This window comes from Sinocyclocheilus rhinocerous, unplaced genomic scaffold (genome assembly GCF_001515625.1).
Source record: "Sinocyclocheilus rhinocerous isolate Xijiao unplaced genomic scaffold, SAMN03320098_v1.1 scaffold1605, whole genome shotgun sequence".
Taxonomy (NCBI): domain Eukaryota; kingdom Metazoa; phylum Chordata; class Actinopteri; order Cypriniformes; family Cyprinidae; genus Sinocyclocheilus; species Sinocyclocheilus rhinocerous.
The window spans coordinates 826,622-832,761 of NW_015627373.1; the positions used below are offsets into that span (position 1 = coordinate 826,622).

The 6,140-nt window shown below is 38.7% G+C and overlaps 1 long non-coding RNA gene across 1 annotated transcript; it reads right to left on the reverse strand.

The window, feature by feature from the left end:
• Positions 1–679: 679 nt before the first annotated feature.
• LOC107727736 (uncharacterized) lies at positions 680–2,422 on the reverse strand. Its single transcript, XR_001638392.1, has 3 exons — positions 2,345–2,422; positions 2,039–2,255; positions 680–1,683 (listed from the first exon to the last, which is right to left on the reverse strand). It is a non-coding gene; the product is annotated as an uncharacterized LOC107727736 (long non-coding RNA).
• Positions 2,423–6,140: the final 3,718 nt, after the last annotated feature.

The following is a 6,140-nucleotide window of genomic DNA, read 5'->3' on the forward strand; positions in this document are numbered from 1 at the left end:
TCGTACATTCTTACAGAGTGATTCACATGTTCTGGGACATTACAACACAAAAGCGTTAGCAGCCTCTTAAAATATCTTAAGATGAACCCACACGTAGACCTGCAGCTGTGGACGGAGGAGGTTCGTTTGGAACAGGTGTGGATGCATTAGACACCAGAGGGCATGTTCCCATAGTGACCAGTCAAAATAATGATAGGATATGAGATGCGTGTTCACTGGCAGAACCGAACACCAAATCACATAAGGCTTTACACATGCACGCACACTTGAGGCAAATGTCAACTGCTACTCGTGTCTGCTTCAACTTACGTTCAGAAGTACACACTCAACCATTCAAAATGAAAATACAGCAAAACAGAAGTGTTAAGTAGTCATTATAGCATTATTCACCTCAGAAAGTCTGAGTTCCCAACTTCCTACTCGGAAAAGTACAACTATTGGAACCATTTGAAACCCGGAACTCCACTTCCGCAGATCTATGACATCACATGAACATGGCAGCCTCCATTAAAATGTACACTGCTAAAGTTCCTACTTGCATGATATCTGTTCAAAAAATGTTTGCAGAGACTGGTGTGTAAAAAAAAAAAACAAAAAAAAAAAAAAAAAAATTTTAGTGAACTCCCAACCTTCAAAAAATGTTTGCAGAGACTGGTGTGTAAAAAAAACAAAAAAAAACAAAACCATTGGTCGGCACCAATAGCCTAGAGGGCAAGTGTGCCGACGTATAATGCTGTTGCGTTACGGGCATCCCGAGTTCTAATCCCGGCTTGAGGACCTTTCCTGAACCTGCCCTCCCACTTCGCTTCCTGTATGCTCTCCACTGTCGTATCATAATAAAGGCAAAACACCAAAAAAATAAATCTTTAAAAAAAAAAAGTTTCTAGCATTGCATGTCGTCATTTATTCTCCACAAATTGAGGTGCATTCTTGACAGCAAAGCTAGCGGTAGCACTGCTATTTTTGTCTTCCAGCCACCAGAAAATAGAACAACTTTATGGTCAGAGATATCAAGTAGGAATATCCTGTATATGACATTAAATGCATTATTAGAGCAGCAGTTCCTCTGGTGTAGTCTGGGGTTAAGTGTCTTGCTCAAGGCACAACTGTGATCAAACCAGCAACTTTGAGCTTTAGCTGCTAAACCACTCCATGGGTATCGCAGGAAAGCATATTTTAGATTGACTCTTCATTTTCAAAGAGATTTTCCTGTTTTATAAGATTTGGAGTGACTGAATCAACCCTCAGACCCCAAATGACACTTTACCCGAGGCACATCATAAAACCTCCCGGACATCTGCGTCTGATGGCTTGCAAAACCACCCGACAATCACACCACAGTTATACGGGAGCCAATCTCCTGAGGGCATTTGGGTTCGTCTGCCCCGTTTCCAGTACAGCAGTGTCAGATGCATGTTGAAAGCAGTGGCATGCGGTTTCTGTGCTGTCCCAGCCGTAGCTTTGAAATACCAGCCCCACCGCAGGCTATTTTAGGGCCAGCCACAATCATGCTTGCTTGCTGCCCATATACTGTCGTTCTCTTGGGGCCTGTGTCTCCTCTGTGCTTCCCTAAAATTGCAAAGTGGTAAGCCAATGGCATCATGAGTGTCCGTCAGCAGGCTTTGGCAAGGTGCAGTCTCTAAAGGGTCCACTTGTTGAAGGGTCTGGAGGTTCAGGCATATCCTCATGGTGGTTCTCCAGGTGAAGAAGGGACATATTCTTTTTATTCTGAATGTCTTAAATACTACTTCAGACAGTTCTCTGCATACCTACCCTCTCATTGAGCTTAACTAGTCATTTAGCAGATGCTTTATACCCAAAATGACTTGCAGTACACTTATTACAGGGACAACCTTCCTGGAATGACCTGGGGTCAAGTGTTTGCCCAGGATGACTTATGGAGTGTCCCTTGTGCACTCAAACCAACAACTAGATTTCTGTAGAACTTCATACTAAGTTTGTTTCTACTCACCTAGTTTATAGCAATGATCCAGTAAGGTAAATCTTGTGGAATAAACTATCTAATTATTGGGTGTACCTTGGCTCCTGTCAAGGTAAGCTGTTGTTATGTGATCCATCTAAACTCTTCCTTCTCTTCCTCGCTCTTTCTGCCGGTCGCATTGGTCTGTCGAGACGAGCGCCATTGTAGCACCTCTGATCTTAAAATCTCTTCATGCATCAGCTCTGAACAAAAGGCAGATCCTCTCCATGTTTTGGATTTTCCACCCTCATCCTTTGATTGGCTGCAAGTCAAGCTTGAGGAGAGCAAACAAGAAGAAAAACTGTTTATGAGGGTCAAAAACAGTGATACTGGATTCTGGTAAATATGACATTTTACACACACGTTCACAGGTGTCTTTAGAGCATCATTGCTTTGAGATTTCACTTGATATATCCAGAAAGTAGCCAATGTCAGTCGAGGAGATGGGGAAAGGCACTGTGAGGGAGAGATGGAAGGAGAGAGAGTGAGAGACAGTAATCATTACAGGACTTAAAATAGAATAATTAGAGGAGCTGTGTGTACTGTTCCTCTGCCCGCGGTGACCACAAGTACAGCCATTTACTCTTGATGCTTTTCCGGTACCGGCCATTTATCACTGTTTTCGGTTTGTTACTTGTTACTTATTTGTCTATTTTTATGTTTGGAAGATGTTGAGGCTAAATGAGGGAAATCCTTTTCAGATTAGGAAAATATACTTAATATTGAACACATTAGGGTTTTTGTGGGTTGTTGCCAGGATGTTGTTATCGACAAGCAGTGTTGGGAAGGTTACTTTGTAAATGTAATAGGTTACAGATTACAAGTTACCCTATTTAAAATGTTATAGTAGTGTAACCATGTCAATTACTTTATTAAAGTAATGTAATTGTTTACATTTGATTAATTTTGATCACTTTTCTAAATTTCTAATGAATGTGTTCAACTGTTATTCATTTTCAAGCATTTAAAGCAGGCAAGGTTAACCTTACGGTAGTACTCAACACTGATTACTGTCAGACTTTCAGAATCCTTCATCACTTGAATTAAGATTATAATAATTTAATTTTAAAGCGCAGCCACCACTAAATCACACTTTAGCACCTCTTTTTGCTTTGAGATTGTTCTGAGGTTAAATGCAGATTTAAAATCATAACAAGAAATATTTTATTATCTATGATACTGTTTTTGAAATCAAATCTAGATGTAACCCCCTTTGTAATCCTTAACATTTTCATAAGTAACTGTAATTTAATTACACATTTTTTCTCAGTAACTGTAACTGATTACAATTACTTTTATTTTGTAATTAAATTACGTAATTCCGTTACATGTAACTAGTTACTCCCCAACACTGTTGCTAGAGCAGGGGTACTCAAGTAAAGTTGCCAAGGGGGGCACATTTAAACCACATAAAATGTGAAGGGCCACAAATTACAATTTGCATCATAAGACTTTATTTAGTCAATATTTGCAGTTTTACTGATGTATACATTTTATATACAGTTTATTACTTATCTAAGTCTTGCTTTTCCTTGTCCTATTTAAAATAATATTGAACATGAAAATAAAACATTAAAAAACGTGGAACAAAAAAATGGATTAATATTTTGTTTTGCTGTATTAATGCAAAAAAATGCATTCATTCTCAGAGTATTAAACAAACTCAGAATGTTCAAACTCAAAACATTCTTGAACAAATAGTTCATAAATGTCTTATAAATTATCTCATAAAATTTCCTATTCATGCCCAAAACAGGACAGAGTGCATTTTATTGAGTGCTAAACACATGCAATGTCTGTCTCATTCATACTGGATGCCAGAGCATCGTACAGAAACATATGCATCAAAGAAGTAATAGAACTCAATATGGGCAAAGGCATTCAGCGGTTAAGGCTAGAAGGGATACAACAAAAACTACTAGCCATGCGCACATCAATATAGCGTAATTTTTCTCACTGTACAACAATAATTACTGTTTTTGCATTATTGTAAGGGGTAGGTGTAGACACGATCTAAACACGATCTAATAGGTAGAAAATTTAATTTATTGTTATCTTACGGTTTTGCTGCATCCCTTCTAGCCACAACTGCATTCAGCTGTTGCTGTAACTGAATAAAAGAAGATAGAACGCTTTAACTGATCAAACATGAAGACAATAAACACACAACGCAACAATATATGGTTTATCTGTGTTTTTCCATCTCTGGTATTTTCATAATAATAAAGTTATATTTATAATCTAATGCTAATTGAGGTTTCGCAAGAGTGCAAAACTCAGTGAGCTCATTGACGTGATGACAGCTCCATACATTGTAATAGGAGCGCTTTTTACTTTAACCCATTCACAATTTGAATACGAGTTTGTTTTTCATGCTACTAAGAAGACCCTCTGCCGTGCCAAGCATCAGGAGCATCAACAGCATTTAAATGATGCAAACATACAGTCACACTGCCTAATACTTGTGCTACTTTTGAGCGAAAATTATAATAAAAATACATCTTTAGCATGATGCGGGCCACAAAATTAATTCAGACGGGCCGCCTGTTGAGTACCCCGGTGCTACAGCATTCCTAGGCATTGCTAGGGTGTTCCTGGGTGGCGTTTTTGGTAATTTGGGTGGTACCGTGTGCTAGGCTGTTGGTAGGGTGTTCTAGGTAGCCGCTAGGTGGCTTAGGCTTGGTAGTCAAAAGAGCCCATCCTCAAATTATGTTCTGGTTTCTTTCAATGTAAGTGTAGCATATGTTTTCACCCTTTTATGTATGGAAGGCAAATCATAAGCTAGTTTGGCAGTCAGATGTCATTAAACATGTTGTGTGCATGCATGTATATACAGAAAATGGTCTGTGTGTTTTTAGAACCCACATTTGGTTATCTTGGAATCTGTTGTGCATTAATATAATGTATTTGTGTGTGATTACAGTGGAGATCTGAAAGACGGGAATTAGGCACTTGAACCAACTGAGTGAAAGACAAATTTTTGTTGACATCGTGATGAAAGCATCAAAGTAGTGGAACGGTTCTCATTTGAACAGTGCACTTCCTGAAGTTGGTGTGTAAAATCAAGTGGGAATATACAGATTTTTCAACAAACATATTGAAAAACGCAATACATCAATCAATCTAAGAGGGGCCATTTTTCCTCTGGGACCCATTTCCTACAACAAGCCACAAAAAAGGATCTTAGCTTGATGATCGCTAAATACTTCCATTTGATGATTCCTGACTGCTAATGAAAGTGACATGCACTAATTAAAAAAAAAAGATTGATTGTTTCTCTTTTGTTTCCAGGTCATATACCAAAGTCCGGAAACAAAGATGGTCAAAATTAGAAAAAAAAATTCAAAAGGGATATTCTCTTGTGGTGCAGTAGTGTTTAATCGTTCCCAGAGTGCTCGTGTTTCACTGACATCCGTACTCTGAATGGTTTAAAGCATTAATTAACGATATCAATGTTTGATCTGAATTGCAGTAAAATGTATTCAAGATGCTGAATTACTTTTGTTGTTAGCATTCATATTTTTAGCCCTAAATTCAGATTTCTTTGATTGTGAGGTTATTGATTAATTGATTTCAATTAAATGACCTAGCCAAAACTCTAACTAACCATAACCCTGACTAATCCTAACCCTAAGGCTAGTATTTACTGGGAAATCAGATGGTGCAACAGAGTTATGGAATTGAAAATCAGGTTTTTCATCAGTGTTTTCCTCTATATAGTGGACTTCAGTGGGACCCAACGGGTTGAAGGTCCAAAGGGCAGTTTACAGTGCAGCTTCAAAGGGCTCTACGGAAGCCCAGCCGAGGAATCTAGCAAAAAGATCAGTCATTTTCTTAAAGGGGTGGTTCACTGGGTTTTTTCTAGGCTTGATTGTGTTTATGGGGTGCAGTCTAACATGTGTTAATGCTTCGTTTTTTTAAAAACGTATTATTTTTCACATAATTTAACTTTATTCCACACTGCTCTGTCCCTTCTCTGAGAAACGGACTGATCATGATCATTTCCTTCTTTTATGAAGCCCCTCCCTCAGAAATAGGCAATGGGCTCTGATTGGTTAGCTAGCCCAGTGTGTTGTGATTGGCTAAACCGCCTCTAGTGCGTGTTTAAACGTCCCGCCCCTCACCTCAGCGGCATGTGCTCCGGTTGTATTGTAAACAA